General features: G+C 37.6%; 1 protein-coding gene and 1 long non-coding RNA gene across 2 annotated transcripts in view; both read right to left on the bottom strand.

Moving 5' to 3' along the window:
* Positions 1-19,727, bottom strand: part of LOC134795192 (neurobeachin-like) — an 868,575-nt gene that overhangs the window by 701,764 nt on the left and 147,084 nt on the right. The window lies entirely within an intron of this gene.
* LOC134794992 (uncharacterized) lies at positions 12,406-13,045 on the bottom strand. Its single transcript, XR_010144748.1, has 3 exons — positions 12,814-13,045; positions 12,732-12,773; positions 12,406-12,550 (listed from the first exon to the last, which is right to left on the bottom strand). It is a non-coding gene; the product is annotated as an uncharacterized LOC134794992 (long non-coding RNA).

Raw genomic sequence — 19,727 nt, 5'->3', positions numbered from 1 at the left:
GCGATCAATGTAAATCGAGATTTGTGTACATTCATCTCTGTCACTCTAATTATGTAACAGCAGAGATGGAAGCAGACCTTATTCAGGGTTGAATCGCGAGCACAGATAAAACAATAGAGGCTTTTGTAATAAAAGAGGTAGCTTTTAAAACGCCATGTTGTTTTTAATTCGTTTCCAGAATTGTGTTAAAAGACAAAGAGAAACGCGAAAACCGACGGAATAAAGTAAAACGAAGGTTGTGACAACACAAAATAACTTTTCTGAAAAAGGTGACTTTTAATGTAACGCGAAGGTGCCAAACGAGAACAAGCAGCGGTGAGCGTGCGACTTTCAATCCGGAGGTCGCGGGTTCAAACCCCAGCTCGTACTAATGAGTTTTTCGGAGCTTATGTACGAAATATCATTTGATATTTACCAGTCGCTTTTCGGTGAAGGAAAACATCGTATCAACGAACGATTGGATGCGGATTCGAACTTCGCTCCAGTGTGCGAGCGCAACATCGTTTTAAAAACTAATGACAGTTTTCCGCGACCCTCAGAAAGTTATCAAAACACGCAATTCGTGGCCCATCACATCGCGACCGCAAGACGTTTATCCGATAAATCCGACATGATATTGAAACGACAACTGTATAAAATTATAAAGAAAATACTATATTTTTCATTCCTTTTGCTTAGTTTCGTCTGAAAATCAGTGACGAAGATCACTTCCTACTGGTTAATCTTACACCGTTCACTCATTAGCTACAATAATAACAACCCCCTCGTATTCGAGTTGCCCTGCCGGGAACCATTAACTTCCCGGCTTACAGTTCAACTTGGCCGAACAAAGCTCACTTTTCCTGTTTTGCAATCCAAAGCGCTCGATATTTGCGGACGCTTGGCTACAACTGAACTTTGTTTCGCTTAATACCGCTTGTTGGGCTTATAGGAGTTATAGGACAACTCAACTTGTAGAATTTTCTTTGACTCATTTTAACTGTAAATGTAGTGGTGTTGCATTTTTCTTTCATTTAGGTAATAGACATCGGTTACACGCTAATTCTGGCGTCAGTTCAGTCCATCAGTCTGGTCAGACTGACGGGAGAATTATCGTGTAACACGCGGACTGATGGTCTGAACTGATGAAAATTATTTTTTTTAGATAATATTCGTCAGTCCATTTTGAATGACAGAAAACTGATAGGAGACTGATCGTGTAACCTCTGTTCGTATCATTCTCGCGTCAGTCACCATATTAGACAAGACTAAATGACTGTGTTGCGTTCTGTGTCCAAACGGCGACTATGTCGTAATTTTATCAGTCTGTTGTCAGTCTGGACTGATCGTGTAACCGTGTCCATTTTCTATCATTCTGGTCTCAGTCAAAACTCGAATGGACTGATGGAATGAACTGACGCCAGAATTAGCGTGTAACCGATGTCATAGACTCCGTAGTTCGGTCAACTCGAATGGTTAAAGCTGGCACGAAATCTTCAATGATAAGGCGAAGTTGGGGCGGGTGGCGAAGTAGGTTATTTTAGAATACCTATTTTAATTTTTTCTACGCAGCTTTATATATTTCTTACATTTTACTACGGCGAAGTTGGGCACCAACACCAACGTTAAAATTAGGGTTCCCTATCGTAGATAGTTTTGCGAACCCTTATTTTCAATGAACATTGGTGGGTTTAGTTGTTATTACGACACAGGGTTAAAATCGCAAGCAATAAGTACGTATAACAATATCTTGGCCTTCATTCAATCCCACCATTGTTGAACGGACATCCGTCTATTTCCAACTGCCTTTTATGACGTCACTCAAACGCTTTAACGATCATTTCATCTTTCCTTCCTATTGTACGGGTTTCACACACTAGCCACTATTCCCATTCGTTACCTAGCAAAATGCGACTCGAGTAGCCGCCAGCGGTAATGACAAGGAGGCCTAGCCAATATGACTACCGTTTAAAGACCAATCATCATCATCATTGCCATGTAACATCAATAAAGTGATGATTGATACAGGATCCATAAGAGTACAAGTAAGTCCAATGCGAGAGCGGCAGCCGCGACCGCATATAGCTGGCAGGAGAATGCCGTGCCCGGTGCCGAAGATGGGAGAGCGGCGCGCTGGTGTCTCAGTTCTCGCCTAGTGTGAAGAAGGTTTCATCGTGTGCAACCCCTTCACGCAGGGTCTTCCTACAGTGGACCAATCGACACTTCAAAGTCAGGTCACTTTTCGTAGCAACTATCATCCCAATACATTTTTTCTAGTCCTTTGGCGTTTGTCGGTGACGTCTGTCACCTTGGCTAGGTCCTCAAACATCGTATTTTTGGGGGCAAAATTAAATGACAGGTAGGGAGTTCTTATATCGATAAACTCAATTTTCGATGCTTTTCCAGCATTTTCCCGTTCACTCCCAGCTTTTTTGGGAGTGTTTTTTGTGTTATTTTGGAGCCAAGAGTGTTGCTGTTATTAGTAGAGAGCGCATTCCCTAAAACTTGCACATTACTGACCCTCAATAGACCTTATCTATTCCCAATAAGGTTCACAATAAGGTAACCCGAGTCTAACATAGTTGATTTGCTCAGATCCAATAACTCATTGAGTGGTTAACATAATTCACGGTGCTATTATTGCTATATTAGCAATAAACCGACAATGGCATATTGTTATTGGTAATGTACCGCCGCGCTGTAATACTAATAAGTTGTTTAATGACTTATGACGTCATCCACTCACGGACACTGAGGCCGGTTCAGGTTTAACGAATCGTTAAGGTTTTGATGTTGTTTCCATTTTCCATTGCACTAGCTGCGAGCCGTGTCTAAGTTGTTATCATAACAAGATCAAAACAATAACAACTTATTAAATTGGAATCGGCTCCACTGGCTAACTACTATAAAGATGGCATGGGTTTATATACCTAGTCGTTTACTAAGTTCTGTTACAAGGTTTCCAACTCATTAAATATAAAATAAAGCTTAAAATAAATAAAAAATTGGCACAGTTTGATAGCTTAGCTTTGTAACGATCAAAACATGATAATTATAATAATATAAAATTCACGTAAACTATATGTTAAATTAAAGATGAATAATCAAGCTATCGAATTGTGCAAAGCTGATACATTCTTAATATGATTAGAAATAAATAGCATGTAAAAACGACACGAACAGGGAGCGTACTTTTGACGGTTTTTTTTACGCCATTTTTCCGAGTTCTATAAGGAATTCTGCAAAACCAGAACAACTATGTTTATTAGGTTGTATTGTAAGCTTATCATTTATAAATATAAATGATAAGCTTACAATTTAAGCTTTACAATTGTATACACGAATAATTAAAAATCGCTACCTATTTCCTTTTATTCCGTGAAAACTCTGGTAACGGAACTTAGTAACCAACTAGGTAATATCTATATTAAAAATTAAAGTTACCTTTTGTATTAGCACAGAAAAATTATACTAGTAATAAGACGACCGGTCTGGCCTAGTGGGTAGTGACCCTGCCTATGAAGCCGATGGTCCCGGGTTCGAATCCCGGTAAGGGCATTTATTTGTGTGATGACACAGATATTTGTCCCCGAGACATGGTTGTTTTCTATGTATATAAGTATTTATGTATTATATATATCGTTGTTTGAGTACCCACAACTAGGGATTGCAAACCGGATTGATTTTCAATCCGGCCGGATCCGGCCGGATTTTGGCCTCAATCCGGCCGGATCCGGCCGGACCGGATCCGGTTAGGTGTAAGGATATTAAAGTTTATTACATGTCATATTTTTCAAGTTTTATGCGTTATATGTGAAACAAAGGTTACAAATGTATTCATAAAACAAATATTTGAAGTTAAGAAGAAGTAACTATTTAACAATAAAATAAAACTAAGTATTAAAAAGTGTCAGAATGTCAGTCTCAATTTAAAAATAAAATATGAAATCTAAGTCATTTGTTAATTTTATTATATTTAATTATTCACATTCTGCTCAAATTTACGTTTACAATATAATTATAAATTTGATTAGATTTCAAAGCCTGTTAATGGGATAATTATGGGATGGGAATTGGAACTCCTTGAAAGGACAAGTTTTCGTAACTGTTCTTTGATGAAATTATTTGTTACGCTGACATCCATTCTACATAGTAACAAGATATGTTACTTTTAACCAAAATTATATGAAATGCGCTCCAATATTATCTTGCTTTAATTTTTATCCGTGAAAATAGTGTTATAGCCTGAATCACAAATAACATTTCGTTATTTGTGATTCAGGCTATAACATTTATACAGATCGACCTACTCGTAGCCCCAAACCAAGCAAAGCTTGTACTATGGGTACTATAGTACCTACTACTAGGCGACGATATATATACGTACCTATAGTATATTGATAAATACATGCTTATATACATAGAAAACACCCATGACCAGGAACAAATATCTGTGTTCATCACACAAATAAAGGCCCTTACCGGGATTCTAACCCAGGACCATCGGCTTCATAGGTAGGGTCACTGAATGGTCACTACCCACTAGTGCAGACCGGTCGATACAAATGTCTTCCATGACATCTCCATCCTTTCATTTTTACTTCTAAGTATTTAAGTAATCGTCGTATCGTGCCGATTCGTGCCACCAACATGAAAGTAGAGGAAATCCTCTTCTGTTCTCAATCATCGACATATTAAATATCTTCTTATTTTACTAGATCTTGACTTTTTCATTCATTCTTTATTCTGTTTAACTTCTTTCTTCCATCCGACGCCTTTATCTCACCTAAAACGCACAGTGGATGCTGTGTGCTGTCATTTTTTCTATTTTCCCGGATCCGGTCCGGATCCGGTGATTTTAACCGGATCCGGTAGCTCCTAAAAAGTGCCGGATCCGGCCGGATTACCGGATCCGCCGGACCGGATTGCAATCCCTACCCACAACACAAGCCTTCATGGGCTTACCGTGGGGCTTAGTCAATTCGTGTAAAAAAATGTCCTATAATATTTATTTATTATTATTTATTTATAAGAAAATTTGTGGTCAAAGGTCCCACTTTATCGCTAACCATAAGGACAAGAGTTGCTTGTATCCTTATACTCATAACCTGTCAGGGCGTCCTTATGGCCAGCGACAGTGGGACGCTTTGCTTGGACACGACACATATAAACCTCTAAGCTGAAGGACGTCTAACCAAAATAAAAGACACGAAAACCAAGAGCAAACATGAATGCAGGCCCAAGGATTCACTGCGACTACGAGTATGTTCACTCTCTGCCCATCGGCTCAATTTTGATCAACTTCAGACACACGCTTCACTTGTGACTGTGAGCTGCGCCATTTTGAATAATTTCCAAAAACTGAATCGACACAATTAGTTCAGTGAAATTAGCTAAAATTACGGCATAATTAATAGAAGACTTTTTTTTATTGGGATATGTACGTTGTCGACCGAGGTTATTTTTCATTAACCCTCCCCTCCCCTCCCCCCTCTGCGTCACCCCCCCACACCCCCGCAAAGGGTCCAAAACATAGTTTTTCTCAATTTTTAAGAAAACCGTTCAAGATACAGAAAAAGAGTGTAGGAACGAAGTGATCCTTATTAAATTTTCTATTTATCTCTTATACACACTATATTGCTATCACTTATAGTTTTTGCGCAATACGTCACGGATGATGCTATTTTTAGCATTTTCAGTGTTTTTTTTCTTCTAATGACTTTTCTCAAATAACACTTACGATATCTTTCACGCTTTTAGGGTTCCGTACCTCAAAAGGAAAAACCGGAACCCTTATAAGATCACTCGTGCGTCTGTCTGTCTGTCCGACCATCCCCCCCCCCCCCCCCCCCCTTTATCTCCGAAACTACTGGGCCTAAAATTTTGAAAAAATACACAAAATAGTACTTTACCTATAGTTAATAGGAAAACCTATTAGAAATGTGCAGTCAAGCGTGAGTCGGACTTATGTACGGAACCCTTGGAACGCGAGTTCGACTCGCACTTGACCGGTTTTTTTATTTAAGTAAATAGTTAATATGTTATTTAAAATGGGTATTATTTATTGAAAGAGTTTGTGTATCTGGGAACCTTGTTCACTAGGGACGGTAAGCATGATAAAGACATTGAAAGGAGAGTGAATGCTGGAAAACGTGTGAATGGGGCACTTAACGCTTTTATGAGCAGCCAGAAGGTGTCGCAAAAAGCACGGTTGGCTGTTCATAGAGGGGTGTTGGTGCCTACACTTATGTATGGTAGCGAAAGTTGGGTATGGCAGAAGAGGCATCATAACCAAGTGAATGCAGTGGAAATAAGAGCGCTGAGAAGTGTGTGTGGTGTGAGATTGCAAGATAGAATTAGGAACAGTGTGATAAGGGAAAAGTGTGGACTGAATGTTGATGTAGTGACTAAAATTGAGAAAGGTATTTTGAGATGATATGGACATGTGGAAAGAATGAGTGAAAGAAGGCTAACAAAGAGAGTGTATAAGGGAGAAGTGGAAGTGGGCGTTGGAAGGGGTCGACCTCGGCGGATTTTCTCTGATCAGATCGGCGAAATCCTGAAGAAAGGCCAGGTCAAGAGCACCCTAAACCGGCGAGCGTGTATGAGGAATGTAATGAAAATGAAGGAAGGGAAAGAGGTATGTCAGGATCGTAGCAAGTGGAAAACCGTGGTATCTGCTTATTATTAAACTACTTCATTTGACGATCCTGTGCCATTTTTAAAATACATCGCCTTCAAATATTTTCAATGTCAGCTAATATCGTTATTAACCACTTGTCTGTATATGAAACGGATCCTGACCGCAATTTATAGGTACAGCACAACCGAGGGTGAACCCACGATTTTTGATCACCACACACATCTTCTTCCTCGCGTTAGTTGTCGCTTTTCGGTGAAGGAAAACATCGTGAGGAAACCGGACTAATCCCAGTAAGGCCTAGTTTCCCCTCTGGGTTGGAAGGTCAGATGGCAGTCGCTTTCGTAAAAACTAGTGTCTACGTCAAATCATGGGATTAGTTGCCAGCGGACCCCAGGCTCCCATGAGCTGTGGCAAAATGCCGGGAACAACGCGAAGAAGATGATGAACTTTTCATGTGTGTGGTGGTCAAAAATCGTGGGTTCACCCTCGTTTGTGTTGTATAAAATTCGGTCAGCGGGCGCAGCACGGTTCCATTTTTATCGCCTATCACTATGCGCGTCCCTTTCGCACTTACATACTTGTTAGAGCGTGACTGGCATGGTGAGGCAACATAGAGGTACAATAATAGAGAGGAAACGGGGGAGGAGCCAAATGACCGAACGAGATACACTTATAGAACTTTCAGTAGGAGTAGCAAGAAAGCGGTACTATTGCTTGTCCTTGTCACAGTCTCAGTTTTTGTTTGTTCCCCACCATAAATTTAGTATGGGTTATGGTGGGCAACAAATAAAAATTTTCATTTCATTTCAATAACCCGACCGAATAACGTAGATTATTGTTTTTGGTATATTGTCAGGAATGTTAAAACGTGTTTTTAATATTGTCGCATTGCGTATATTTTGTCCCTCACGGAGGCACGCGCACACCACTTCTATAGGCTACCTTCTATGTGAGGCAAGCTATAAAAACGTGACCGTGCGATCTTGCGATTCACAGTCAAGTGGTTAATAGTAACGATCTTCGGTGAGCTTAAAAATGTTTGAAGACGATGTATGTTCAAAATGGCATAGCATCGTCAAATGAAGGAGTTTAATAATAAATAATACACCATTTTAAAGAACATATTAACTATTTATTTAAATTAAACAAAATTTGGCGATATCGTTAGTATATTTTGAGAAAAGTTATCTTACAAAAGAAAAAAAACGTAAAATATAAAAAAATTGCATACATGGTGACAGATTTCACAAAAACTATAAGTGATAGCACTATAGTGTGTATAAGAGATAAATAGCAAATTTACTAAGGGTCACTTCGTTCCTACACACTTTTTCTATATCTTGAACGGTTTTCTTAAAAGTTTAGAAAAACCGCGTTTCGGGCCCTTTGCGGGGGTGTGGGGGGGTGACGCAGAGGGGGGAGGGTTGGGGAGGGTTGATGAAAAATAACTTCTGTCCATAACGTACATATCCCAATTGAAAAAAGTCTTCTATTAATTATGCCAAGTTTTCCATATATTTTTTTCCAGAAGCAACGTACTAAATATGATATTTAATTATTGAACCTCCTCACAAAATTTCAGGAGAATCGCTTGAGAAATGCGACCGGAGAACATATTGCAGCCGGAAGATTTTTTGCGCTGAAACGGAGCTTGGTCAATTAACTGATCTACGACAATCCATAAAGCTCCAAATCTGCCTTAAATTTGCAAATGGCCGCCTTTAGATTTGTTTGACGGCGCGAGATTTTTCAAACGAGCCTAATGGTCGTAATTAATAGCCATTATTGGGGGGGGAGGGGGGGCAAAGCTCGCCGAAATACGATCCTGACTCATTACTGGAGGTGATTATGGCTGTAGTAGCGATTTGCAATCGAGTCGGTTTTAGAAGCTTTTAGCGAAGCGATATTCCGATTAATTCTGAATCCTATTTATGACGTACCTGTAAGTTTGAAAAATATATTGTCGTCTGAGGGAAAACTGTTTTTAGGGTTACGTAGAGCTTACGCTGTCCGTACGTTCGACATGTCTGTCTGTCTTTCTGTCAGCGGGCTCAATCTCAAAATGTACAGGCTTGTCGGTTTGAGAGGTTAAAAGTGAAGATCTGTAGGCCTAGCACATGATTGGCGCAACAGTACCTCGCGGCGAGATAGCCTACTCGTATTTTACTAACTATGTTAACAATGCCCATGCGCGTAATAATTAAGTAAACCCCTTTCAATAATAAGTAATACTCATATTCAATAAATAAATAAAAAACTTGTCAGGATGTCGCCGTCGACGGATACGTCTGGGAGGACATCATCATCATCATCATGTTAACAAAAGAGGGACGCGTAGTCTATCTCGCCGCGAGATACTGTCGCGCCAATCATGTGCTAGCCCGGCTGGGAGATAAACTTCTGTCTCCAAAATTAACTAAACGGACAGCATCAAAATATATTTCTAAGCCGAGTAAAATTGAAGTGAACGATATAAGCATATGCAAGTTACAGTGTACGCATATTAAAAATTAGCAATGAAAATAAATTATTCTTTTTTTTTTTTTTTTTTATTAAACACAAAGACTGCACCTTAACGATTCAGACGCTTCATGCACTGAAGTGCAGGAGCGAGCCAATGAATGCATTCCGGCTGCAAATGCCCTCGCACACGTACAGGCCAAGAGTGCAACGAGTGGTCCCAACCCACACGGGTTATGATTATGTCACAGCAGCATTTCTACACTAGGGATGTCACGTGCGGATTGCAGATACTTTCGAAATTCATTGATCATTTTTAGGGTTCCGTACCCAAAGGGTAAAAACGGAACCCTATATTACTGATAAGTCTGTCTGGCCAGGCTCACCAGGCTGTATCTCATGAACCGTGATAGCTAGAGAGTTGAAATTTTCACAGATGATGTATTTCTGTTGCCGCTATATCAACAAATACTAAAATTAAACAAAATAAAATAAATAGTGAAGTGGGGCTCCCATACAATAAACGTGATTTTTTTGCCGTTTTTTGCGTAAATGGTACGGAACCCTTCGTGCGTGAATCCGACTCGCACATGGCCGGATTTTTTCTTATTTTTTAATAATTGCTACATCTCTACTGCTTTTACTATAACTGGTTACTGTTTAACTAAGTTTTCGTTTGTATTACAAAATGCACCGCATTCAATTTTTTTTGCTTAGGTTCCTGAGAGAAATCCTTATTACAGTATTAAGTGCGACTTTTGTACATTGAGTTTTCCTTTCGTAAAATAATAGAATAAATATATCAAAAGATTACTTAAGTATCTACTCTAAAGTAAACTGAGTTCCCCTTGTTTGAGCTGAGCTTACGGCGCGCGGTTCCAGATCTGATAAAGAGGCAATTTCTCTCGGCAAAGATTGCATTGGTCCGGGGCCGGGTAACTCCATCAATATTTCATTCGCCTATAACGCCATGTGTATGGATGGGGCCCAAGATGGCGGAGATCCATCATTTAAATACGGTCTTCTTCTTTAAAAAACCGGGCAAGTGCGAGTCGGACTCGCGCACGAAGGGTTCCGTACCATAATGCAAAAACGGCAAATAAAAACGGTCACCCATCCAAGTCCTGACCCCGCCCGACGTTGCTTAACTTCGGTCAAAAATCACGTTTGTTGTATGGGAGCCCCACTTAAATCTTTATTTAATTCTGTTTTTAGTATTTGTTGTTATAGCGGCAACAGAAATACATCATCGGTGAAAATTTCAACTGTCTAGCTATCACGGTTCGTGAGATACAGCCTGGTGACAGACGGACGGACGGACGGACGGACAGCGGAGTCTTAGTAATGGGGTCCCGTTTTACCCTTTGGGTACGGAAACTTAAAAAATGCCTACCATCAAATTTATGATGATTACGCCAATAATACCAAAAGTACTTTAAGGTGACCTGCAGAAATCTATTTTAAATACCGTTGTATTTAAAGCTTAAGTTATGAAACGATGTCTTGCCAAATTAGCATTACCAGGAATAATTAAAAAAAAATGCGCCACATACCCGACACTACCTAGTCTAGAATGGCCGCTTAAAGTTGACGAGAGGATTTCAGCGAGGTCGTTACTATACTCTAACAAGTCCTCCGGTTGTGGCATGAAATCCCAATTCTGGCAGGCGCCCAGCAAAGGCGGGTAATGGTGCTAAACACTGACACTAACTAGGAGTAGTAGTCGACGTCAAAGATAAAGTTAAAAAAATACATTACTTAAACGTCACAATACCACAATATTATACCCACATCAGAAATACCCACATATGAAAAAAATTGCATCTGTACAATCCGTGGCGCTGATTTTCAGTAGAAACTGTATACACAATGAATTATTGGCGACACAGGAATAATAAATAAAATGGAAGAGGTTTTAAGTTTAGTTGTATTAAGAATTATGTTTTTCTTTTAATAAATAACTAAATTGTTTCATGTAGTAACAATTCCAAATACATGCATATCCCTCGAAACTGCATAGGTGTGCTATATATTGTAAGCAGTTTGCTCAAAATATATCGGAACCAGTGTACAATGTCGAGAGAAAATTATTCATAAATAATACAGCAAAATCTTTCACGTCAATCATAATAGGCCCTTCAGATATTTTAACGTTTACCTTCAGAGAATCCATGTTTATTATCAAATCCTAAACACACGAAAACTCAAATCCATTTACACATCGAAAAACATCCCATATTTTCCTCCTTTCCATTCAAATACTAAGTTCAAAGCGAATTCAACGTAGTATAAGGGATATCCTATGATGTTGAACATTTTTTCATATGACACCTGTCACGCTTGACCTTAAAAAAGCAGACAAATGGCAGTGGATTGTGGCTGAAGTATGAGCATGAAAATTCAGGGTTGCCAGGCGTACGGTGATTATCGTACATGCACGATAATTTGGGCTTCGCCGGTACGATGTACGTTCCAAAGAGCATTATCGTACGCAAAAGTACGATAATTTCAGCCCTTGGACGGGGATTTTTGTCAAGAGTACGATATTTTTTTATCGGTAGGTACGATAATTTTCATACACACTTAACGATAATTCTCTTCCGCTAACCAGGGACCATAGTCAAGAAGACAATCGATTGCGCTGTAACGAACGATAGATACGCTAATGTCTCTCTGTCGCACTAAAAAAGAAGAGTGATAGAGAGACAAAGGGTTTCGTTGCGTTTTCTGCGAACGATTGTCATTTTGTCTAGACCCCCTGGCAACCCTAGCATGAATGGGTCAGCGAGGGTCGGTAAACACTTAGCAAACGGTAGGGTTCTTCATTGTTATGCGCTCCTGGTCGCTCAGAACTCGCGGCGAGGTTTTATTTCACAAGTGCCCTTTTTGTGGGTTCTACGTTGGAGGCTGTCGCGGGAATCGTTTAATTTTATTTCAGTACTGATCTTTTTACAATACAATACAAATGCTTTAATTTCGGGTCCATATTGGCCCATAATACAATTTATTATTCGAATATTTCAAATAATACCGCTTTATAGTCATAATCATCTTTTCCGAACAAAAATTCTCATATATTTTTTTTATAGTTTTTTGTACTACTACCTACATTATTCATAACGATACATATTCCGTTTTTTTTTACTCATAATGTTGTCACTGAGAATGTATCTGTGCCCATAATGTTATTTGTAAGAATTTCTCGAAGACTAAGCGGGGAGCATTTGCTCTCGCTACGCTCGCTCACTGTGAGGGTCACAGGAGTTCGGTTCTGTGAGGTTCGCAGTTCTAACCTAACCTAAACCACCTTCCGGCAGCATTTTGGTTCTGTGAGAGTCACAGTTCTAACCTAACCTAACCCACTATTCTGGCAGCATTTCGGTTCTGTGAGGGTCGCAGCTCTAACCTAACCTAACCCACCATTCTGGCAGCATTTCGGTTCTGTGAGGGTCGCAGTTCTAACCTAACCTAACCTAACCCACCTGTCTGGCAGCATTTCGGTTCTGTGAGGGTCACAGTTCTAACCTAACCTAACCCACATGTCTGGCAGCATTTCGGTTCTGTGAGGGTCGCAGTTTTAACCTAACCTAACCCACCTTTCTGGCAGCATTCCGGTTCTGTGAGGATCGCAGTTCTAACCTAACCTAACTCACCTTTCTGGCAGGATTTTAACCTGACTTGACCTACTTTTCTGTTTATTTTTGTCTTTTTTTTTCTTATTTAGAATTTACTATTGCTGCTATAAATAAAATCAAATATGTCGAAATCGATATGTCGAGTAATAATATATGCATAAATTTTAGTAATAGAGATATTTATGTAGAATGACATTATGAATATAATAAATTCGAAGTTTCAATAATAATTGTTTAAAATGAAAATGTATAATGATCATTAGGATGTAAAATTGTATGAGATACATTTTCGGAGTTTCAATAATCGAATTTGCAATTTTATATGAATTTTGGCGCACCAATTAATTTCATTACATTTTAGTTATCACGCGAGCTCATGTTTCTGAATTTTGAGATTCTCTGAGGACTAGCAATTTTTATCGTAACTTTATTATATTTTAGACTACCGACCCGCCCTGGCTTCGCACGTGTTAACAAATTATACGCCTAAACCTTCCTCAAGAACCACTCTATTGATAGGTGAAATCCATTCAGCAGGTTTTGAGTTTATCGCGAACATACAAACAAACAAACAGACAGACGCGGCGGGGACTTTGTTTTATAAGGTGCAGTGATACTCACCGATAGCTACTGTATGAAATATGGCGGATTCTACACTTTTTTATGTGTGGGTTCAACAATCTAAGTAAATCCATAAAGACCAAAAAGGCCTCACTCCACCATAACACGAGCCTGCCCAGGCAGCACGCATGTGTGTTAGCCTTTATTAATAATTATTTATCAAACAACACTTTTATAGTCTGACAAAAAAGAGTAGAAATTAAAAAGTGGCCATACTGTAGTGTCTTCCCTTTCAAACCAATTTTTATAAGAAAACGGGACGACACGCGACACTACAGTATTACCACTTTTTAATTTCTACTTTTTTTCGTCAGACTTTAGGTATTATACAATGAACCTTATTTAAGCATAATTTATCATAAGATTTATAAGCCAAGAGATAAATTAAAATGTAAAATGATGATCTCAGATACTTTCTATGCATCCCCAGTACTCCTAACTACATTAACCATCTCTTTATACCGCACTCTGATTTCAAATTTATTCAACTTTATAAAGATAATTCTTTTACGGCGCGTCAAAGGGTTTTATACCCTACTCGCTAAAAGATAAGGTTGATATTGGTTTGGTGCTGTGTTGTTTAACAAGCGATCTCGAGAAGTGATTGCTCTTGAAGCTAGGATGGCGTCATCTTGCGGTGCGCGGGTTGAAAGGTAAAAGTCGGTTTAAAACTTAACTTCTCTAATAGTGCTGAGAATTGAAACTTTCTGATAATAATTTTAACTAAATATAAAACTCCCGTAGAATCGAACACATTGGAATTATTTTAAACGGGTCGAATACGATTCTATTAAATGAGCGCGCGGTCGGTGCTCCAGCTGAAGATTCTCAAAAACGGATTGAAACATGTCGAGCGTCTATTCGACTTAATAATTAAAATCAACTAATTTTAACAACGGGCTTAATACCTATAGTATAGTGTAGCATTAACTGAGTCACAATCAAGTGTTTTATATTACCAATTCGAAGTCACTCTGTATATTTATTAACATAATATCATCATAATAATTATTAACATACATATTCTACATTGCTTACAAACAATATTATGTTATGACATATTAAACTAGTTTTGTGCTAAGCGTAGCTTGCGTTTAATTATTTGCATGAAAAAATAACTGGAAAATGTGACGTGACTTTTGACTTTCAATATCTCAGCTGAATTAGATATTATTTAAATTATTTCAAGTGACTACATCAAGAGGTTAAAGGGCTTTTTTAAACATAAATGTCATAAAAAATCGCCCGATGTAACGTTTGATTTTTCCCACATACACTTATCACCAAAAGGCCCTCGCACTCGCACGGAACACAAAGGAGATGTTTACAAACGAAAAGGTCAAGAATTTATTTTGTACTCAAACGGCCCCAAAGGGTCGCCAGATTGTCACAACACGCTGCTTGGAGATGGTTGAGATCCTGTCGATATTATATTGTAGAGTTTTAGCCTTACGAGGTCTCTCCAGCAATAAATTGCCAAAAATTCTTCACATTGACTTATTGACCTTACCATTATCCAAGTTCGATTAGCAACGCGATGATGGAAAGTTCAAAATACCGGTGTATTCTGTCATGTATGGTTGCTTGTCAATGAGGATGGACGCGCAAAACTCAAATCATTGTTGTAGAATTTTTTACTTCGATACGTAAAATTAGATTATATATTTTGATGTTGCATGAAATTAAATTATTGTAAATACACAATGACATAACTACCATTAGGTAATCGCACTTTTGCATGTTTTAATTTTTAGTTTAGTATTAAGTAGGTACTTTCCTTTCATCATTTCCAAATTGTAATGTATTTATTCTTATTTGCGATTTTCTTGACATTCCTTTTAATTAAATTTATTGTAACTGTGCATGTTTAACATAAAATGTAGACATTGACGATGCAAAAGCGATCCAACAGATCCTACTTGAATAAACTGATTTTTATCTTTATCTTATCTTTATCTTAGATTCGCCTAGCCTAGGCACAAAAGAAAATTGATAATAAGTTTTTGGCAAAAAAATAATTTTTTGTACAAGCTTTTATCGCTGGCTGTACTTTTCTTACGAGACAACTAATACTCATCGAGACAATTCTAAAAACCCGTAACTCAATTAGGTTGCGTTGTTTCATCACAGAGTTCCTATGGCCACCTCCTGTCTCCATCATCAGATCAGCTCGATGGTACCATAATATTGCATTGTCATCCGATGTACGCATGCATGCAAAATTTCAGCTCAATCGGAAACCGGGAAGTGGATCAAATTTAACTTGCAAGATTTGATTATAGACAACGGGACAGGTGAAAGTAAATAAAAGCTTGTAAAAAAGCAGTTTTAATATATTTATTTTTATTTAATTGTTCCAGTGTTGTTTAATTAAAAGTTCGCTTATCTTACGACAAACCGTAGGCAATTATATTATTAAGAAAGCGGTAAAGCATTAAATAAATGAGTTTAGTAAAAAAATGGAATTTGTTATAAGATAAGACATTTGAAATACCTGTGTAAAAATATTCCTAAATATAGATTCGGGAGATAAGTTAGAAACAGAACAAACATCGTTGGAGGAACATGCCCCTAATGATGATTGAATGGAAAAAATGGTAGCCACGCTTTCAACAATTTGACAAATTGGATGACATAAAGATACCTTCTTTGCATATTTCTGTTCTTAGGGCAAATTTAACTTTAGGGAAGCCAGTCACACCAAACTTCGGCGGCACAAGGGCAACATGGCAGAAGAAAAAGATGTCATTTACTGAAATTGTCACAACACGATTACTACACCGGCATTTGGAACTATCCCCAATCGTACTGAGATTCTTATTCTGAAACGTTTCTGGTTGAAGAAATGTCACTGACACTGTAAGATCATATCCGTAACAAATCTAGATGATGAGATGAATTTTCATGACCAATTATTGCAATCTCCCTGTCTATTAGACAATCTACCGGCCCGGGATGAGGTATCTCCATTCGGGGCAGCGTTCTGTATGATTATTGACACTGTTCTGTATGTTTATATTGCCTTAAGGCATTAATTCCGCCATTTGTATAATTTTAAATCGTGCAATAAGGTTTAGATAAATAAGTTACCTACTATTATTTATTCTGTATCTATTAAGATAGCAGCTACCAACAATTTGTAGCTAGTTTTCCATTACAAAACATACCTATATTTATACTTCAAAACAATAAACCACTTGAAAGTTACCAACTGCTAAAAAGGGAACGACTCAAAGGCAAGAACCCATACAAAAAGAAAAGCTAATAAAAACAAGCCATAAACAAATAGAAAACAAAGTTGGGTAACACAAAGGTTACGGTAGTAACTGATGAATTTGCAATTCAAGCCGGAGCAGATAGAAACTCAAAGGTTCTCTATAGATTATCTGAAAGGGGAGACTATATCGTGGGGCAAATCACTCGGCGCTCGGCACCGCAAATCTTTCAATTTGGCCCCTTCAGAGGTCCCTCTTGCTTCAATAACGGCTCAGGAATCTAGAAGGTATTGTTTTGTGGAGGTTTTCTTTGAACGGATAACTTAACATGTAAATATATTTTGTATATTCAGGCCTATTCCTCAGAGGATATGCAGGACTAGGCCTTGCAAATATTCGAAACTTTCAGGTATTCGAATATTCGACTTTTTCTGACGACTTATTCGAATATTCGAATAATTATTCGAATATTATAAAAAATAAGAAAAAGAACGAGAAATCGGTTTATTATCGTTTTATTCAAAAGCTTTTTTCACATATTGCTAAAACTAATGATATTTTGCAGAAATTAACTAGATTTTATCATCCTACTATGAGATGCCCACATTTATAAAAACAAGTAAAACGCCAAAATAAGACGTATTCAATATTTCTAGATAAAACGTTGCGTGAAATAATATAACTTTAACCATCCAAACACCTAGGTAGTATGTAAGATATTTTTTTTAGTAGGTAATTATTTTTTGATTTAAATTAACTTGTAGTCACTCAGAAGCCTGTACCTAATTCCATTGTATTTTGAATCTTTATTGACTTTGTTTGTTTTGGCAAGTTTTTATTCCTAAAGGTCGACTTAATTATATAATATTGGAATATTTAAGGGAAAAAGTTAGTTGACTACTGGGTGGACTATTCGTTAGCTAAAGGTGCATAGTTAGATTACCTAGTTGGGCAGGTTTGGTATGATCAAATTTGAGAATTGCGATAAGTGCGGGCAAGGTTTAGTCTTCAAAAAATCGCTTAACGCACGCTTGCACTGAATAAACAGAATGACCCTTTATAACTTAAAACTTACGCACCGTAAAAATAACATACTTTTTGATTTCGTTTTCTTTCAAATTGAGTTAAGTTTCACTGTATTCACGAAGTCTATCGAGAGGAATACAGTAAAAATATTATTTCCTTCGTATTTGGGTACCTATCGTTCCTCATTCACTGTAAATACCCGGAAAATACACAGAAACTGTAACTACAGCGGATGAAATAGATTTTTTATACTAATAAAAAATATTCGAATATTCGAAACCTGAGCGGCCGAATATTCGAATTGCAAGCCCTATGCAGGACGCATTTAAAACATTGTCATGGTTATAGCAAATATAAACTGGAGGGAAAGAAAAAAATAACATAATTTCTTAAAGCATTGTTACAACTGAACATGGATGTTGTACATTATAAATTCATAAATAATGTACCAGTATTCTCTATGCCGCTTTAAAATTACTTATAAACAAAGATGTTTGTTATCCTTTTACAAGCAGAAAAGCTTTAGGCATTTGAACCGACTATTCAAAAGCTTAATAATATTTTTGCACGACTAAATGATGTTTCTATGTATGCTATTTGTGATTGACTAATTGTTAAACCATTAGGGTTTATTTGCATCACACAATATAACAACCAAATTAGTTAAGCCCTACGTAAACAATTGCATAATATAATACTAAGCTCTCAACACAATAGCGGGCGCCGGGCGGGCCAAATCTTGTTGACTCTGGCCTAACTCCGGAGCCCTAATGTTCTCGACCTTAGAACGTTTTCACATTGTCCGATCCTATATCGGATCCGACCACAAAGTAAACTATCATAAGTTTTTTTTTGTCAAAAATGGAATTTTTGATAAAACCTTTTGTCGCCGACTGTACTTTTTTCAACAAGCAACGAAAACACATCGAGACAATTCTAACAAACCCAAACACAGTTAGGTTGCGTTGTTTTAACACAGAGTTCCTATGGCCGGCTCTTGCGTCCTATGATCAGATCAGCTTGATTGTACCATAATTTTATTGCATTGTTACCCAACTTGCATATTTATGTGTGTGAAGTTTCAGCTCAATCGAATAATGGTAAAATGGGTCTAATTTAGCTTTGACCTCAACATAATACATTGCAAGTTAAATAAAAGCTTGTAAAAAGTACCATTTAAATTAATTTATTTATTAAATAAATATTTATCGTTCAAAAGAAAGCGTTAATGCATAAATAAAAGAAAATACTTGATGGCACGGGGCAGTCTTCAGCATTCTCCAAGAGTTATCCGACATCCGATATGGGATCGGACAGGGCGAAAACGCTCTTACAGTAATGTTGCAAATCCGAGTACAGCTCCCTGAGGGACACCCCAACCGTAACATGGAACTTAACGGAGCTTGGGCTGGGGCGAGCCACTTTGTGGACACATACAATGCTTTTCAAGAAGTAAGCAGATATCTAGATAGCCATTCGATTCATAACAAACATTACATTATATTTAATACAAATCGAACTGAATAATTCCATCGATTTCTCCATTCTATCGTCCGATCCTGCCGTGAGCGCAAAAAGACAAACAGGGAAATATATAAAGGCTTTCAATTTATTATATGTATTTCATTGAAGCATCAAAAGTACCGTAGTCCGGGGTGACATTGGAAAATTTGGGGTTACTTTGATAGATTTAAAACGGCCATAGAATTACCATTATTCATTATTTACTGAAAATGTTAATGTAACTAGTTAGATTACTATATATTCATATTCAGCTACTGTAAAAAAATCTCGCATAAATATATATTATGGCTTAAAAACTAGAATTTTAAAGTCGCCCCTGCATTTGAAAGTCACCCCGGTCAATGGTACTGTCGTAAATAGCTATTAGGGTTCATGTATGTGTTTAATTAGTCTCTACGTTTAGGTTACTATTTTTACTTTTGTATATCATGTTTTACTTTGTGCTCGTATATTATGTCAAATGAATTGCGTGGAATGTTTTATATCTAGTTATAAGTCTAGGATTCATGCTCCTTTCATACGTGCTTAATATTGTACCTATTTATAAGTCTAGGATTCGTGCTCCTTTCATACGTGCTTATAATTAACGAGATTGGCAAAAATATACATTACTGACTCTGCATG

This window comes from Cydia splendana, chromosome 11 (assembly GCF_910591565.1).
Source record: "Cydia splendana chromosome 11, ilCydSple1.2, whole genome shotgun sequence".
Classification (NCBI taxonomy): domain Eukaryota; kingdom Metazoa; phylum Arthropoda; class Insecta; order Lepidoptera; family Tortricidae; genus Cydia; species Cydia splendana.
This window is presented reverse-complemented; position numbering and strand designations above follow the sequence as displayed.